At 43.3% G+C, this 17705-nt stretch overlaps 2 non-coding genes across 2 annotated transcripts; both read right to left on the reverse strand.

The window, feature by feature from the left end:
* Positions 1-9534: 9534 nt before the first annotated feature.
* On the reverse strand, positions 9535-9638 carry LOC119296016. The gene has a single exon (XR_005144617.1). It is a non-coding gene; the product is annotated as a small nucleolar RNA R71 (small nucleolar RNA).
* Positions 9639-14184: 4546 nt separating this feature from the next.
* On the reverse strand, positions 14185-14291 carry LOC119296011. The gene has a single exon (XR_005144608.1). It is a non-coding gene; the product is annotated as a small nucleolar RNA R71 (small nucleolar RNA).
* Between the last annotated feature and the right edge of the window lie 3414 nt (positions 14292-17705).

Here is a 17705-nt window from a genome sequence, read left to right on the forward strand (position 1 = left end):
TATCCTCTGCCCGCTTGCAAGTCATCCTGATTTAATCCCTCCGTCTAGGTGTATAAGGGCATGGTTAATATTACTTAATAGTATAGCCAACTGTTAACTATAAGAAAGTGCCATGTCATCTGTAGCCAACATGTATAACAATCGATACTCAAAAACTAATTCTTAAAGATCATTTCTTGCAAAGCACAATAAGTGTTATTTCTTCACAAGTTTTGGATGCAGGTTGAACAGTTGAACGCTTTTGTTTGCAAAAGATACCTTTTTATCTATTTCACCCAGATGTTTGTGAGCTCTAGAGATGAAATAATATACGAAGAAACCTATCGATACCCGTTAGACATGAGATGACCCCCACATCCTTTGTCAAAATAAAAAACTCCCTGGTCAATGCATTTCACTCTTCGGTGCAACACACGGGCACCTTACTACTATAGATTAGTACGACCAAAAATTGAACTAACATTTTATATAGTACGATAAATGCTGATGCATGTCACCTAAAATTATATCATTCAAAACTATGTTCAAATACAAATCCAACGATATAGTTTTTGTTGACATGCACTAACATTTTGTCAGTTAAATCTTCAGTCAAATTCAATGGGGGACTAATAAACCACGACCGATGTAGTACAAGTGTAGAGGCGGCGCTGCATGGGAGTCTCACCTCTCACCCCGCTCGTGGCGCGGCAGTAAAGCCGTCATATCACAAAACCCAACAACTCCTAGTAATAAGTGGCCTGGTAAAATAAACGGACAAGCAACCATCACATCCCTCTGTCTTTTTTGCATTTCATCTCTCTGCATTTACTTTCTCCGGTTCATCTCACACACTCGATCCCTAGCTACTACTCCTAGGGCCAGTTCTTTTGGCGGCTTCCCCAGCTTTTCCCACAAGACTAGTCACACTGGAGAGTAACAATAAGGCGCCTCACTCATTTATTTGGGCTTCTAAACTACTACTCCGTCCTGGTTTATTCCTCACCATTGTAATTTGTGATAAATTATGACCAAAGATTTAACTGGTTTATTCCTCGCCATTGTAATCCCTCCGTCTAGGTGTGTAAGTCATCTTACGAAAACCAAATAATCCCAAAACACTTAGGCGCAGTGCATTAACTTCTACCTCGTTTCTTGTTTCTTGACATATCAACCAATAAGAGATAAAGAGTGTGCATGCTTTTAATGACTTGAGATATCAAACACGACATGCAGTGGTTAGTTCATTGCATGCAATACTATTAATTAGCAAATAAGCATTAACGTTTCTTGTTTTCTCCTCCTCCTTGGTCACGGTGCACAGCCTAAGATGACTTACTCACCTAGACAGATGGAGTAGTGCATGTGACATGCACTAACATTTCATTAGTTAAATTTATGATCAAAATTTGACACAGATTACAATGGGGACCAATAAACCAGGATAGAGGTACTAGTTATGGGATTACTAATCTAGAAGCCTAAAAGAACTGGCCCCTGGTACTCCTACTAGTAGTAGTACTCAAGTTGGAATTCCAATTGCACGGCACAACTTGTTAGAAAAAAAATTCGATACATGGTGTAGGAAGCAGTTTGGGAATTTGCATGCCTTTCCAACCAGTGAGATACTCCATACAAAGTACAACAGAGGAATAACCATAGAGAAGGAAGCTAAAAGTAAACAATCAATCAAGCATTTTTGCATTTGTTTTGCATTGAATCGTTTCACAAGCTTGACTAGTGTTGTTTTTATACTTTTACAAAAACTGCATCATAATGTTAAAACGTGCATTTGCGCGTACATAAGTAATTGTAGTACTCCCTCTGTCTAGGTGTATAAGTCTTCCCTCCTTCTTGGTCACGGTGCACAACCAAAGATGACTTATTGACCTGGACGGAGGGAGTAGCACAGTCTGCAAGCATATATCGAGAGAGACGTGTAGTGCGATAGTACATAGTAAAGTTTGTGCTATATGCACGTACTTGCAAAATGCGTACGAATACACAAGGTTTCCAAACTTTCCCTTTTACATACTTAATTAAGGATGCTAAAAATTCCTGAACGTTCGGGATTTATCATTTGCGTCCCAAAACTAATGAGATCGCCTTACGAAACAAAAATTATACTCCTCCAAAAATCGGCGGCGCTCGCAGGAGCGCTTGCGGCGCGCCACGAGTGCCCTGGTGCGTGGCCGTTTCCTAGCGTGCCGACACAACGCCTCTTCCTCAGCCTCACAACTCGCGAGGTGCTGATTGGCGGCTTGCCGGAGGGCGAGCGCGATCTCACCGGTGCGGTGATCCGGCGCCAACAGGTACTCCTCCCCGCTGGAATCGTGCACCCGGTCCATGTACCGCCAAGCGTAGATGAGGCGCTTGGGCCCGACTGCACTCAGGGCGTCGGCATGGGCGTCCTCCGCCACCCTCACGGCCCTCACACGAGCCTTCTGCCAAAGAGCCAATTTCCTGACTCTCTCGGACGAGACATAGGCCTCCCAGGCAGCTTGTTCCACGGTGCGCTTCTCTTCCTCGGCCTTCTTATCCACCTCTATTTTGGCGCGCTCTGCTGGAGGCAAAGCCTCCCACAAGGCGACATCCATTTCTTTCCAAAGCTCCTCAAGGCTGGGGGGCTCGGCGGGCGGCGCGGCATTCTCCTCGTAGCGGGGAGCCGACGCATCCTCTGGCGTGCATGCTGGCGAGATTGGGAACGCCGACACGTCCACCTCGACGCGTCGCGGCGAGGAGCGGAACATCGACGCGTCCTCCTCGACTAGTGGCGGCGAGGAACGGAATGGCGACGCGTCGCGTCACGGCGAGGAGTGGAACATCGACGCGTCCTCCTCGACTAGTGGCGGCGAGGAACGGAACAACGACGCGTCGCGTAGCTGCGAGGAGCGGAACACCGAGGCGCGTCCTCGACTAGTGGCGGCGAGGAACGGAACGGCGATGCGTGACCATCCGCGCGGTGCAGCGAGGGGCTCCTAGGGCTTGGGAGGGGCGATGCCATGGTGGTCGACGTGAGAGGGAGGGGAAGGAGATGGCGATGAACGTGAACGTGAGGGGGAGGAGATAGTGATGTTGTGGGAGGCGCAGTATTTATAGCGAGCAATGGCACACCTACGTAAGATATGGACTAAGCTGCACTGACTTAATTGCAGGTCCAGTTGCGTCACTGACATGTGGGCCAGACCCCTGTTGGGCCCAAATGTCAGTGACCCAATGCACCTGCAGTTAAGTAACAGCTACGTGGGCATATTTGTTGGAGTAAATTACGGGGGAGAGAAGGGGTGGAAATATTGCTGGTCACAACGAATTGGACGAGCGTGGGAGGAGGAGAGTCATGCATGCCGATTTTTTCACACGGGGTGGAGTGGTGGGACCGCCAGAGGGAGAAGGAGAGTTTGGCAGACATATTGTTTCCACACATGGAGAGGAAAATATTTGGAGATGAACGGGCTTCCTGCAGGTATGGGGAACGGTGCATAATAAGTCATCTTGCATGCCGGGCTAGGTACAGTCTCAAGTCATTAAAAACATACACGCCCCACACATGTTCATATTTCAAGGTGCACTAAATTATTGCATGCGATGATTAAGGCTGGCCATAATGGTGGTATCTTAGTTGGTATCATGCACACGGGAATAGCAAACATGCTGATGTGGCAAAGAATTAAAGAAGAGAGGGGGGTTAGAGTAACTAGTGTTCATGCATGCATTGGTAAACACATTTTTTTGTGAAGAACGACAACACTAGTTGAGTACTTTTGCAGACTTCAAAAACTATTCCACCGCCTCTACTATCTTGCTAAGAGTAGGTGAAATATTTGAATCGAGCCCTTTAAACTAGAAGGGAGGTAGTGGTACTCTAATAGCTAACCTTGTTGTGATGACAAGATAGGACATGGCACGCACCTGGACGGAGGAACTAGTCTGCATTGTGCATTTAAGTTTTGTCTGAAGTCAATGTACCTCTACTTTCACCAGACTTATAGAAAAATGTGTCAACATTCACAATGTCAAATCAATATTTTTACACTCATTATAAAATGTAGTTCTTATACTCATTATAATCAGTATTGTAGATATTGATATTTTGAATATAAATTTGGTCGTGGGATTTCATTGATGCATGTCAAAGCGTGGAGGAAGCGGAGCTTAGGGCTTGCATTGCCGGTCTCTACATAGGTATTTCTCTTCATAATCCTGTAATTATAGAGACTGATTGTGCTTTTGTGGTAGCGTCTCTTGCATCCGGGGACTATGACAGGTCCGCTATGCGTGACCTCAAGATGAAAGCGTTGAGGATCTCAAAGTTGGTCAACAGTCTTTAATTGTCAAAGATTAGCCGTTCGGCTAATAAGGTGGCACACTTAATCGCTAAGTATAGCTTTGACAATAGATTAGATGGTATTCTTGTAAATAACGTACTGCCCTGTGTGGTGAATATTGTATCGAATGAGTGTACTGGTGTGGTTGGTTAATTAATATAAGGTGGTGTTAAAAAGTAAAAATTTGGTCAAACACTTTGCAAACGGTTGACGGGAGTAAAAAGGACTAGAGAGAGTATCATGCATGCAGAGTAGGCAAAAAAATTGCTTGTCTAAAAAAAGGCAAAAAAATTGCTCATTTATAGCTGGTTGAAGTCTTAAAGGGCGCGACCACGCGAGAGAGGCGAAGGTCGTGGGAGGCGTGACGTTTGACATAATTAAGTGAAGTTACATCCACGCGCCGGCATGGCGTTCGAACAGGCAGAAGCTATACCGTCAGGCCTACGATATGGGTCTAGTAGACATGACATCTAGTGGGTCCCGCATAGTTCTCGATAACTCTTAGGGAGCTTGCAGCCGTTTATCCACCGGGCAAGTCAGCAACCCCACGCCGTTCGCACGCCCTACTCGTCCCCGTCTTCTACCTTACAACAGTTCGCTCCCAGTCGTCCCATCCTTTCACATTAATTCGCTCCCATTTTTTTGCGGGGTACAACAGTTCAACTTCTCCTAACCCTCCTCCAGAATCCATGGCCTCCCAAATCTCCATGGTCGCCGTTGAGTACCAGGTTACAGCCATCACCAGCGATCAGTTCATCGTCATCTACACACATGGATCCGAGACGGTGAAAGCATGGCTTGCTCACTTCCTACGCATGTTCAACAGTTCAACAGATGAGTGGGTCGCTGGGCTAGATGTTAAGTACACCACAGTCCTGGGATGAGAGAAGGATCTAAAGGACGAAGAGAGGAAGAAGCCCGCTGTGATCCAGGTTTGCGTACATAACATTTGCTTGGTCTACCACATATGGCATGTCGACGTTGAGTGCCAGGATTTTAAGAACTTCCTCAAGGACAAAAGAGTGAAATTCGTTACTATAGGCTTTAAGAACGACATGGATGTCCTCCGTCGGATAGGTCTCATTGTAGGCCAGCCCTTTGATCTCCAGAAGGCAAGCCTAGTGTCCTCCTCTCAACCTTCAATGCTGACCCTGGCAGCAGCCATGATTGATCCTTCGTAAGCTAAACTGAAGAAACCTCATCACGAGTTCCATCATGCATGGGAGTCGAAGACATTAGATGAAGATCACATCCTGTACGCTGATAACCCACAAGTACAGGGGATTGCAACAGCTTTCGAGGGTAGAGTATTCAACCCAAATTTATTGTTTCGACACAAGGGGAGCCAAAGAATATTCTCAAGTATTAGCAGCTGAGTTGTCAATTCAACCAAACCTGGAAACTTAGTATCTGCAGCAAAGTGTTTAGTAGCAAAGTAATATGATAGTGGTGGTAACAACAACAAAAGTAAAGACAGTAAAAGTAATGTTTTTGGTATTTTGTAGTGATTGTAATAGTAGCAGCGGGAAAGTAAATAAGCGAGAACCAGTATATGGAAAGCTCGTAGGCACCGGATCAGTGATGGATAATTATGCAGGATGCGGTTCATCATGTAACAGTCATAACATAGGGTGACACAGAACTAGCTCCAATTCATCAATGTAATGTAGGCATGTATTCCGTATATAGTCATACGTGCTTATGGAAAAGGACTTCCATGACATATTTTGTCCTACCCTCCCATGGCAGCGGGGTCCTATTGGAAACTAAGGGATATTAAGGCCTCCTTTTAATAGAGAACCGGAACAAAGCATTAGCCCATAGTGAATACATGAACTCCTTAAACTATGGTCATCACCGGGAGTGGTCCTGATTATTGTCACTTCGGGGTTGCCGGATCATGACACATAGTAGGTGACTATAGACTTGCAAGATAGGATCAAGAACTCACATATATTCATGAAAACATAATAGGTTCAGATCTGAAATCATGGCACTCGGGCCCTAGTGGCAAGCATTAAGCATAGCAAAGTCATAGCAACATCAATCTCAGAACATAATGGATACTAGGGATCCAACCCTAACAAAACTAACTCGATTACATGATAAATCTCATCCAACCCATCACCGTCCAGCAAGCCTACGATGGAATTACTCACGCATGGCGGTGAGCATCATGAAATTGGTGATGGAGGATGGTTGATGATGACGACGACGATGAATCCCCCTCTCCGGAGCCCCGGACGGACTTCAGATCAGCCCTCCTGAGAGGTTTTAGGGCTTGGCGGCGGCTCCGTATCGTAAAACGCGATGATTTCTTCTCTCTGATTTTTTTCCCTCCGAAAGCAAATATATAGAGTTGGAGTTGGCGTCGTAGAGTTTCCAGGGGGCCCACGAGGTAGGGGCGCGCCCTAGAGGGGGGGCGGCCCCCACCCTCGTGGACAGGGTGTGGGCCCCCTGGTCTTCATCTTTGGCGAGGATTTTTTATTATTTTTTATAAGACTTCCTGTGGATTTTCAGGTAATTCCGAGAACTTCTGCTTTCTGCACATAAAACAACATCATGGCAATTCTGCTAAAAACATCGCTAGTCCGGGTTAGTTCCATTCAAATCATACAAGTTAGAGTCCAAAATAAGAGCAAAATTGTTTGGAAAAGTAGATACGACGGAGACGTATCAACTCCCCCAAGCTTAAACCCTTGCTTGTCCTCAAGAAATTCAGTTGACAAACTGAAAGAAAGAAAGAAAAACTTTTACAAACTCTGTTTGCTCTTGTTGTTGTAACTATGTCAAGCCAGCATTCGAATTTTCAGCAAAGATCATAACTAACCACATTTGCAATAATTCTCAGGACTCATAATTACTCATATCAATAGCATAATCAACTAGCAAGCCATAATAATAAATCTCGGATGACAACACTTTTCAAAACAATCATAATATGATATAACAAGATGGTATCTCGCTAGCCTTTCTGAGACCACAATACATAAATGCAGAGCACCTTTAAAGATCAAGGACTGACTAGACATTGTAATTCATGGTAAAAGAGATCCAATCATAGTCACACCCAACATAGATTAATAGTGATGAATGCAAATGACAGCTGTGGTCTCCAGCTAGTGCTTTTTAATAAGAGGGTGATGACTCAACATAAAAGTAAATAGATAGGCCCTTCGCAGAGGGAAGCAGGGATTCGTAGAGGTGCCAGAGCTTGGTTTTGAAATAGAGATAAATTGTATTTTGAGCGGCATACTTTCATTGTCAACGTAGCAACTAAGAGATGGCGATATCTTCCATGCTCAACACATTATAGGCGGTTCCCAAACAGAATGGTAAAGTTTATACTCCCCCTCCACCAATAAGCATCAATCCATGACCATCTCCAGCCACCGCCGCATCTTGCGCGCCTGACCAGACAAGGGCGGCACGGGCGTCTGGTCATCCGCATGAACACCCCCGCGCTGCTGCTCTTTCTCTCTTCCTCCCCTGCTGCTGCTTCTCCTCCTTCTTCCTCTTCGCCTGATGCTGCTCCTTCCCCTGCCTCGCTACTTCTCCCACGCCCCTGCCGCTGCTAATCTCTCTATTTCTCCTACTCTGCTTCTTATCGTACCCTTGCCGCTGTTCTTCCCCTCAACTTTCTGCTGCTACTTCTTTTTCCTCTCTGAACCTCTCTCCTTCCCCTCGCTGTTGCTCCTCCTTCTCTGAACCTGCTGCTGCTCCCAACCCCCTGCTGCTATCTCTCTCTACTTCCCCTGCTACCCTTCTTCTCTAAACCTACCTACTGCTCTCTCTCTCTCTCTCTGATCTCAAATTTCTGTAATTTTGAGAAGTTTATTGTTCAGAACTTTGTAATATTCAGCATTGAGATGTTTTAATAGATGTAATATTCAGATTTGATAAAATCTTGCAACCTGACAATTGTTCAGTTTCAGACTTGTAAAATATAGTGTACTTTATTATGTGCTCTGACTAGTTAATGTCTAGTTGTTTGGATAATATTAGGATGTGTGATATGCCCTGTGATATAGTAATCTTCTAGTATATGTCTATGATCCCCTATGTGTATATTTCTTGACATCTACTGTAATTTGTCTGTACTAGTTACTTTGCTATAGTCTAATTGATGTTCATTTGTTAGTCTCTATGCTAGCTATGTACCAGTGGCATTTATGCTTGTGATTTTCCAGTGAACTTGTTTAATTTCAGTTCATATGTTAGCTCAAGTACCTTTGCTATATAAATATATGTGTGTGTGCTTGTGATTTAAATAATATGTTTTCTGTCAAGTAATTTTGTTTCTTCCCTCTTTCATACGCTTGCTAGATATATATGTCCATGTCTTTTAACTTCCCTTGTCACTGATGTTAGCCTTTCAGTTTCTAAAATAATATGAAAATACCAAAAAGACTGAGAGTATAATCTGAACCTCCCTTCGCTTCTTTTCATTTACTTTGTCGTTGATTTTCCGGAGCTGTCTTAGATAGCTTAGGTTTATTTTCTGGCATTCATAATCTGAATTGTATTACCTAGCTTTAGTCAAGCATCATTGTTGATCGTCTAGTCCCTGTGGAGAACACGACACTCGCAGTTTGGGCGAAATATCCCGCTGTACTTTCAACCGATCATTTTGGCGCCGTTGCCGGGGACTAGCGTCGAATGATTGTGTGAAGCTATAGACTAGGCTTAGTATAGTTTTTGTTTAAATTTCCAGTCAAATTTATTTTGGTGCTTCTTTTACCTTCTTACTTTTTGTTGCTTCGGCTTATTAAGATACTAACTTTCTTACTAGTGTTTACTATTTATGAGTGTGTGTAGGAAATCTGAACTAATTACAGGTTGTTCTATAGTTACACTCGGTTAAGATGGCATTGCTTCGTGACCTTTGGATGCCCAAAAGTCTATGCTATATCACAAGACTGGTTTGGCCAACTATTGAGGCAGAGAACTTCGAGCTGAAACTAGTCTTATTGCTTTGGTTCAACAACAACAGTTTGGAGGACTGCCTACTGAAGACCCTTATGAGCACTTGCTCCGAGTCATGGAGTATTCAGATATAGTAAAGTATCATGGAGTTCCTCAAGATGTTATCAAGTGCATGCTGTTCACATTCTCTCTCCGAGATGATGCTCATGCTTGGTATCGATCCTTGCCATCAAGATCATTCAGTTCGAATGAGATATCACGAGCTTTCTTGGATAAATATTTCCCACTACACAAGCAGTCCGCAATTCGAGATGAGATCTTCAGCTTCGTTCAGCGTGAAGGCGAGAGCTTGTATGATGCTTAGGAGAGGTACAAAGCCTTATTCAGGAGATGTCCTAACCACGGGCTCAAGAGATGGTTAGAGCTGCAGCTATTCTATAGAGGATTGGCTTCGGACACTCGATCTTACGTTGATATGGCAGCGGGTGCAGCTATTACAAACAAGACACTTGATGATGCTTTTTTGCTGATTGAGAACATAGCCTTCCACCAACTTCAGTGGTACAATGAGAAGCCCACCTCTGGCCCAGTTGCTTGCTTGCAACAAATCACTTCATCTCAGCAAGAATCTCTTACAAAAAAGCCGGAACCAGTTTCTCCGTGTGACAAGATTGAGCTTTCATGGATTATCTTTGATGATGATGACACCATCCTAGTTGACACACACACTTCAGATCATATGGATACTAGCATTCTAGATTCAGTTTTGCATTGTGATGATTCTTGTGTGGATGAACCAGAGCTACAGTTAGTTACTTTTGATATTGAGGAGATACCTTTAGTTGATATTGATCATGTGCTGCTAGAGCCAGATATGGAAAAGTTCACCTTTGATGATGTTAGCCACATCGATTCTTCAACGCTTGAGCCTGAGATGGAAATCTTCATTGTTGATTATGATGAGGTCACTTCAGATGTCAAGGAGCAAAGCCCTACTATTTCACCTGTCGATACGAGCCCGGTGGAAGTTTCTACTACCATGCCTTCCATGGTATATTCAGTTGAGGTAGTCATAAAACTTCTCCAAGGCCATTTCAGGTATTATGTCAGCTTTCTGGATAAGTTATGTCATATCGCTGATATTGCCTATGCACCCTGTGACTTGTTGTTGATACATGTTCCTGATTTGCTCAATAGATATACTTATATGATAGGGTACACTATCAATGACTTAGAGGGCATTCTCTCTGTCACTTGTATTGGCTTGGTTGTTGAGTGTTCTTTTAGGTTGATGCTTGTGCACCATTTACTGCGAGTTGACCGAGTTCGAGATGACATTCCTTGGGACCCTGGTGGATCCTGAGCACGGAGATGAGAAGAAGCAATGGGCACACACGTGAGGAAGGGAGAAGCAATGGGCACATACAAGGAAGAGAAAAGCTAGAGCGTGCACGAGGATAGAGAGCATTAGGATAGAGAAGCAAAAGGAGAGGAGTCACGATGCAAGAGGATGTGAGATGATCGAGCAAGTTCTACTTCATAAAGCCCGATGAGCTATTTCATGACCCCAATCTGAATATATCATCTATTGATACAAGCTGAAATCAATTGCTAGTGGGGTTGCTTGAGCCAGTTATTACTTGTTGTCAAGCTGAAATTCACCTTTGGCATCGTGCTTGATGAGAATAGGCGAACTGATTGTTGAATTCCTTGTAAACTAGTGATCTTGCTTTGCTGAAAGTAGTGAAAGCTATTAGTTTTGAGTGCTCAAATCCCTGGTGCACTAGTAAACTTAATCATTTTCTGCATTTACCTTGATACACCTAGATCACTATGTTCAGATGATGTATTTGTGCCAAGTGTGTTCCCATTTAGAGCAATCACTTTACCACTATGGACTAGCATGCTATGTTCCCTGGATCGGTAGCATGTGAACCAGACATGGTTGAGTGATGATTCTTGTTTTTGTTAAAAAAATTATATCTTATAATGAATAATAAGTCTGACTACCTACATGTCATGTTCCCTGGATTGGTGGCATGTGAAATCGGGTTAGCTCGGGCAGTAATTAATAATAAAAATTGTAATTGTCGAACCAGGTGTATACCATGTTCTCTGGATCGGTGGTATGTTCCTTTGGGGAGATAAACAAAAAAACTAATAATTAGTCGAGCTAGGTATATACCATGTTCTCAGGATCGGTGGTATGTTCCTATGGTGAGACTAATAATAACGTAATCATTTCTTTATCTCTATAAATAAGTGATTTGATCACAAGATTTAATTTCAGTTCTTTTTGTTCTCGGGATCATGCTCTCTTTAGGAACCTTTGGCACAATCATCATTTAAACTTGTTGATCCTCTTTTATCATTGTAAAAGTTAAAATGGTCATGCTTACTAGTATCCTACTGCTTTGTAGCACTCTTAACCATTAATTTTCACTAGCTAAGTCTGAAGCACGCCTTGTTTGGAGATCTATTTTACCAGGACGTTCTTTACTCAGTTCACTATTCATACTCTTGCTCTTGTCATATGCCTTTGCTTGACGACAAGCAACGATTTAAGTGTGGGGGAACTTGATAGAGCATTTCCTCATATAATCTTTTTAGCCTTTTTGCATCACATTGTAATCACATTTTCACATTATTTACTCAAGAAATATTCGGATGTTCCCGTTATATTACATTTACAACACTCCTCCATGTTTTGCAGAAAAGGGCGAAAAGGCCCAAAATCCTTCTATAACGAAGAATGTCAAGAAGTTGTGGTTACTGTAATTTACGGAGGGACTCAAGCGTGAAGAAAAAGAAGTAATCAAAGGGGCCAAACTTAAGAAGAGGACCAACTTGTGCAGAGAGAAGAAAAGGATAGGGGCCAACGTGCAAATGGAAGATCCGATCGGGGGAATCAAATCCCTAGCGCTCTCAATCCCCAAAATCGGGCCTGGCATCACATCTCTCTCCCTCACCCCTCCTTCTTCACCTCCGGCCGCCGCCACGGCCAGGCCGGTGTGGGGGTGCGCCATCTAGCCACCACTCCATTACCATCCCTCCAACGCCATCCATCACCAACGCCAACACCCACCACCAGCATCCACCACTCACCACCATCTCCAGCCACCGCCCCATCTTGCGCGCCTGACCAGACAAGGGCGGCACGGGCGTCTGGTCATCCGCGTGAACACCCCCGCATTGCTGCTCTTTCTCTCTTCCTCCCCTGCTGCTGCTTCTCCTCCTTCTTCCTCTTCGCCTGATGCTGCTCCTTCCCCTGCCTCGCTACTTCTCCCACGCCCCTGCCGCTGCTAATCTCTCTGTTTCTCCTACTCTGCTTCTTATCGTACCCTTGCCGCTGCTCTTCCCCTCAACTTTCTGCTGCTACTTCTTTTTCCTCTCTGAACCTCTCTCCTTCCCCTCGCTGCTGCTCCTCCTTCTCTGAACCTGCTGCTGCTCCCAACCCCCTGCTGCTATCTCTCTCTACTTCCCCTGCTACCCTTCTTCTCTGAACCTACCTACTGCTGCTCTCTCTCTCTCTGATCTCAAATTTCTGTAATTTTGAGAAGTTTATTGTTCAGAACTTTGTAATATTCAGCATTGAGATGTTTTAATAGATGTAATATTCAGATTTGATAAAATCTTGCAACCTGACAATTGTTCAGTTTCAGACTTGTAAAATATAGTGTACTTTATTATGTGCTCTGACTAGTTAATGTCTAGTTGTTTGGATAATATTAGGATGTGTGATATGCCCTGTGATATAGTAATCCTCTAGTATATGTCTGTGATCCCCTATGTGTATGTTTCTTGACATCTACTGTAATCTGTCTGTACTAGTTACTTTGCTATGGTCTAATTGATGTTCATTTGTTAGTCTCTATGCTAACTATGTACCAGTGGCATTTATGCTTGTGATTTTCCAGTGAACTTGTTTAATTTCAGTTCATATGTTAGCTCAAGTACCTTTGCTATATAAATATATGTGTGTGTGCTTGTGATTTAAATAATATGTTTTCTGTCAAGTAATTTTGTTTCTTCCCTCTTTCATATGCTTTCTAGATATATATGTCCATGTCTTTTAACTTCCCTTGTCACTGATGTTAGCCTTTCAGTTTCTAAAATAATATGAAAATACCAAAAAGACTGAGAGTATAATCTGAACCTCCCTTCGCTTCTTTTCATTTACTTTGTCGTTGATTTTCCGGAGCTGTCTAAGATAGCTTAGGTTTATTTTCTGGCATTCATAATCTGAATTGTATTACCTAGCTTTAGTCGAGCATCATTGTTGATCGTCTAGTCCCTGTGGAGAACACGACACTCGCAGTTTGGGCGAAATATCCCGCTGTACTTTCAACCGATCATTTTGGCGCCCTTGCCGGGGACTAGCGTCGAATGATTGTGTGAAGCTATAGACTAGGCTTAGTATAGTTTTTGTTTAAATTTCCAGTCAAATTTATTTTGGTGCTTCTTTTACCTTCTTACTTTTTGTTGCTTCGGCTTATTAAGATACTAACTTTCTGACTAGTGTTTACTATTTATGAGTGTGTGTAGGAAATCTGAACTAATTACAGGTTGTTCTATAGTTACACTCGGTTAAGATGGCATTGCTTCGTGACCTTTGGATGCCCAAAAGTCTATGCTATATCACAAGACTGGTTTGGCCAACTATTGAGGCAGAGAACTTCGAGCTGAAACTAGTCTTATTGCTTTGGTTCAACAACAACAGTTTGGAGGACTGCCTACTGAAGATCCTTATGAGCACTTGCTCCGAGTCATAGAGTATTCAGATATAGTAAAGTATCATGGAGTTCCTCAAGATGTTATCAAGTGCATGATGTTCAAATTCTCTCTCCGAGATGATGCTCGTGCTTGGTATCGATCCTTGCCATCAAGATCATTCAGTTCAAATGAGATATCACGAGCTTTCTTGGATAAATATTTCCCACTACACAAGCAGTCCACAATTCAAGATGAGATCTTCAGCTTCGTTCAGCGTGAAGGCGAGAGCTTGTATGATGCTTGGGAGAGGTACAAAGCCTTATTCAGGAGATGTCCTAACCACGGGCTCGAGAGATGGTTAGAGCTGCAGCTATTCTATAGAGGATTGGCTTCGGACACTCGATCTTACGTTGATATGGCAGCGGGTGGAGCTATTACAAACAAGACACTTGATGATGCTTTTCTGCTGATTGAGAACATAGCCTTCCGCCAACTTCAGTGGTACAATGAGAAGCCCACCTCTGGCCCAGTTGCTTGCTTGCAACAAATCACTTCATCTCAGCAAGAATCTCTTATAAAAAAGCCGGAACCAGTTTCTCCGCGTGACAAGATTGAGCTTTCATGGATTATCTTTGATGATGATGACACCATCCTAGTTGACACACACACTTCAGATCATATGGATACTAGCATTCTAGATTCAGTTTTGCTTTGTGATGATTCTTGTGTGGATGAACCAGAGCTACAGTTAGTTACTTTTGATATTGAGGAGATACCTTTAGTTGATATTGATCATGTGCTGCTAGAGCCAGATATGGAAAAGTTCACCTTTGATGATGTTAGCCACATCGATTCTTCAACGCTTGAGCCTGAGATGGAAATCTTCATTGTTGATTATGATGAGGTCACTTCAGATGTCAAGGAGCAAAGCCCTACTATTTCACCTGTCGATACGAGCCCGGTGGAAGTTTCTACTACCATGCCTTCCATGGTATATTCAGTTGAGGTAGTCATAAAACTTCTCCAAGGCCATTTCAGGTATTATGTCAGCTTTCTGGATAAGTTATGTCATATCGCTGATATTACCTATGCACCCTGTGACTTGTTGTTGATACATGTTCCTGATTTGCTCAATAGATATACTTATATGATAGGGTACTCTATCAATGACTTAGAGGGCATTCTCTCTGTCACTTGTATTGGCTTGGTTGTTGAGTGTTCTTTTAGGTTGATGCTTGTGCACCATTTACTGCGAGTTGACCGAGTTCGAGACGACATTCCTTGGGACCCTGGTGGATCCTGAGCATGGAGATGAGAAGAAGGAATGGGCACACACGTGAGGAAGGGAGAAGCAATGGGCACATACAAGGAAGAGAAAACCTAGAGCGTGCACGAGGATAGAGAGCATGAGGATAGAGAAGCAAAAGGAGAGGAGTCACGATGCAAGAGGATGTGAGATGATCGAGCAAGTTCTACTTCACAAAGCCCGATGAGCTGTTTCATGACCCCAATCTGAATATATCATCTATTGATACAAGCTGAAATCAATTGCTAGTGGGGTTGCTTGAGCCAGTTATTACTTGTTGTCAAGCTGAAATTCACCTTTGGCATCGTGCTTGATGAGAATAGGCGAACTGATTGTTGAATTCCTTGTAAACTAGTGATCTTGCTTTGCTGAAAATAGTGAAAGCTATTAGTTTTGAGTGCTCAAATCCCTGGTGCACTAGTAAACTTAATCATTTTCTGCATTTACCTTCATACACCTAGATCATTATGTTCAGATGATGTATTTGTGCCAAGTGTGTTCCCATTCAGAGCAATCACTTTACCACTATGGACTAGCATGCTATGTTCCCTGGATCGGTAGCATGTGAACCAGACATGGTTGAGTGATGATTCTTGTTTTTGTTAAAAAAATTATATCTTATAATGAATAATAAGTCTGACTACCTACATGTCATGTTCCCTGGATTGGTGGCATGTGAAATCGGGTTAGCTCGGGCAATAATTAATAATAAAAATTGTAATTGTCGAACCAGGTGTATACCATGTTCTCTGGATCGGTGGTATGTTCCTTTGGGGAGACAAACAAAAAAACTAATAATTGGTCGAGCTAGGTATATACCATGTTCTCGGGATCGGTGGTATGTTCCTATGGTGAGACTAATAATAATGTAATCATTGCTTTATCTCTATAAATAAGTGATTTGATCACAAGATTTAATTCCAGTTCTTTTTGTTCTCGGGATCATGCTCTCTTTAGGAACCTTTGGCACAGTCATCATTTAAACTTGTTGATCCTCTTTTATCATTGTAAAAGTTAAAATGGTCATGCTTACTAGTATCCTACTGCTTTGTAGCACTCTTAACCATTAATTTTCACTAGCTAAGTCTGAAGCACGCCTTGTTTGGAGATCTATTTTACCAGGACATTCTTTACTCAGTTCACTATTCATACTCTTGCTCTTGTCATATGCCTTTGCTTGAGGACAAGCAACGATTTAAGTGTGGGGGAACTTGATAGAGCATTTCCTCATATAATCTTTTTAGCCTTTTTGCATCACATTGTAATCACATTTTCACATTATTTACTCAAGAAATATTCGGATGTTCCCGTTATATTACATTTACAACACTCCTCCATGTTTTGCAGAAAAGGGCGAAAAGGCCCAAAATCCTTCTATAATGGAGAGTGTCAAGAAGTTGTGGTTACTGTAATTTACGGAGGGACTCAAGCGTGAAGAAAAAGAAGTAATCAAAGGGGCCAAACTTAAGAAGAGGACCAACTTGTGCAGAGAGAAGAAAAGGACAGGGGCCAACGTGCAAATGGAAGATCCGATCGGGGGAATCAAATCCCTAGCGCCCTCAATCCCCAAAATCGGGCCTGGCATCACATCTCTCTCCCTCACCCCTCCATCTTCACCTCCGGCCGCCACAACGGCCAGGCCGGCGTGGTGGTGCGCCATCCAGCCACCACCCCATTACCATCCCTCCAACGCCATCCATCACCAACGCCAACACCCACCACCAGCATCCACCACTCACCACCATCTCCAGCCACCGCCGCATCTTGCGTGCCCGACTAGACAAGGGCGGCACGGGCGTCTGGTCATCCGCGTGAAGACCCCCACGCTGCTGCTCTTTCTCTCTTCCTCCCCTGCTGCTGCTTCTCCTCCTTCTTCCTCTTTGCCTGCTGCTGCTCCTTCCCTTGCCTCGCTACTTCTCCCACGCCCCTGCCGCTGCCAATCTCTCTGTTTCTCCTACTCTGCTTCTTATCGTACCCTTGCCGCTGCTCTTCCCCTCAACTTTCTGCTACTACTTCTTTTTCCTCTCTAAACCTCTCTCCTTCCCCTCGCTGCTGCTCCTCCTTCTCTGAACCTGCTGCTGCTCCCAACCCCCTGCTGCTATCTCTCTCTACTTCCCCTGCTACCCTTCTTCTCTGAACCTACCTACTGCTGCTCTCTCTCTCTGATCTCAAATTTCTGTAATTTTGAGAAGTTTATTGTTCAGAACTTTGTAATATTCAGCATTGAGATGTTTTAATAGATGTAATATTCAGATTTGATAAAAGCTTGCAACCTGACAATTGTTCAGTTTTGGACTTGTAAAATATAGTGCACTTTATTATGTGCTCTGACTAGTTAATGTCTAGTTGTTTGGATAATATTTAGCATGTGTGATATGCCCTGTGATATAGTAATCTTCTAGTATATGTGTGTGATCCCCTATGTGTATGTTTCTTGACATCTACTGTAATCTGTC

This window comes from Triticum dicoccoides, chromosome 1A (assembly GCF_002162155.2).
Source record: "Triticum dicoccoides isolate Atlit2015 ecotype Zavitan chromosome 1A, WEW_v2.0, whole genome shotgun sequence".
Classification (NCBI taxonomy): Eukaryota; Viridiplantae; Streptophyta; class Magnoliopsida; order Poales; family Poaceae; genus Triticum; species Triticum dicoccoides.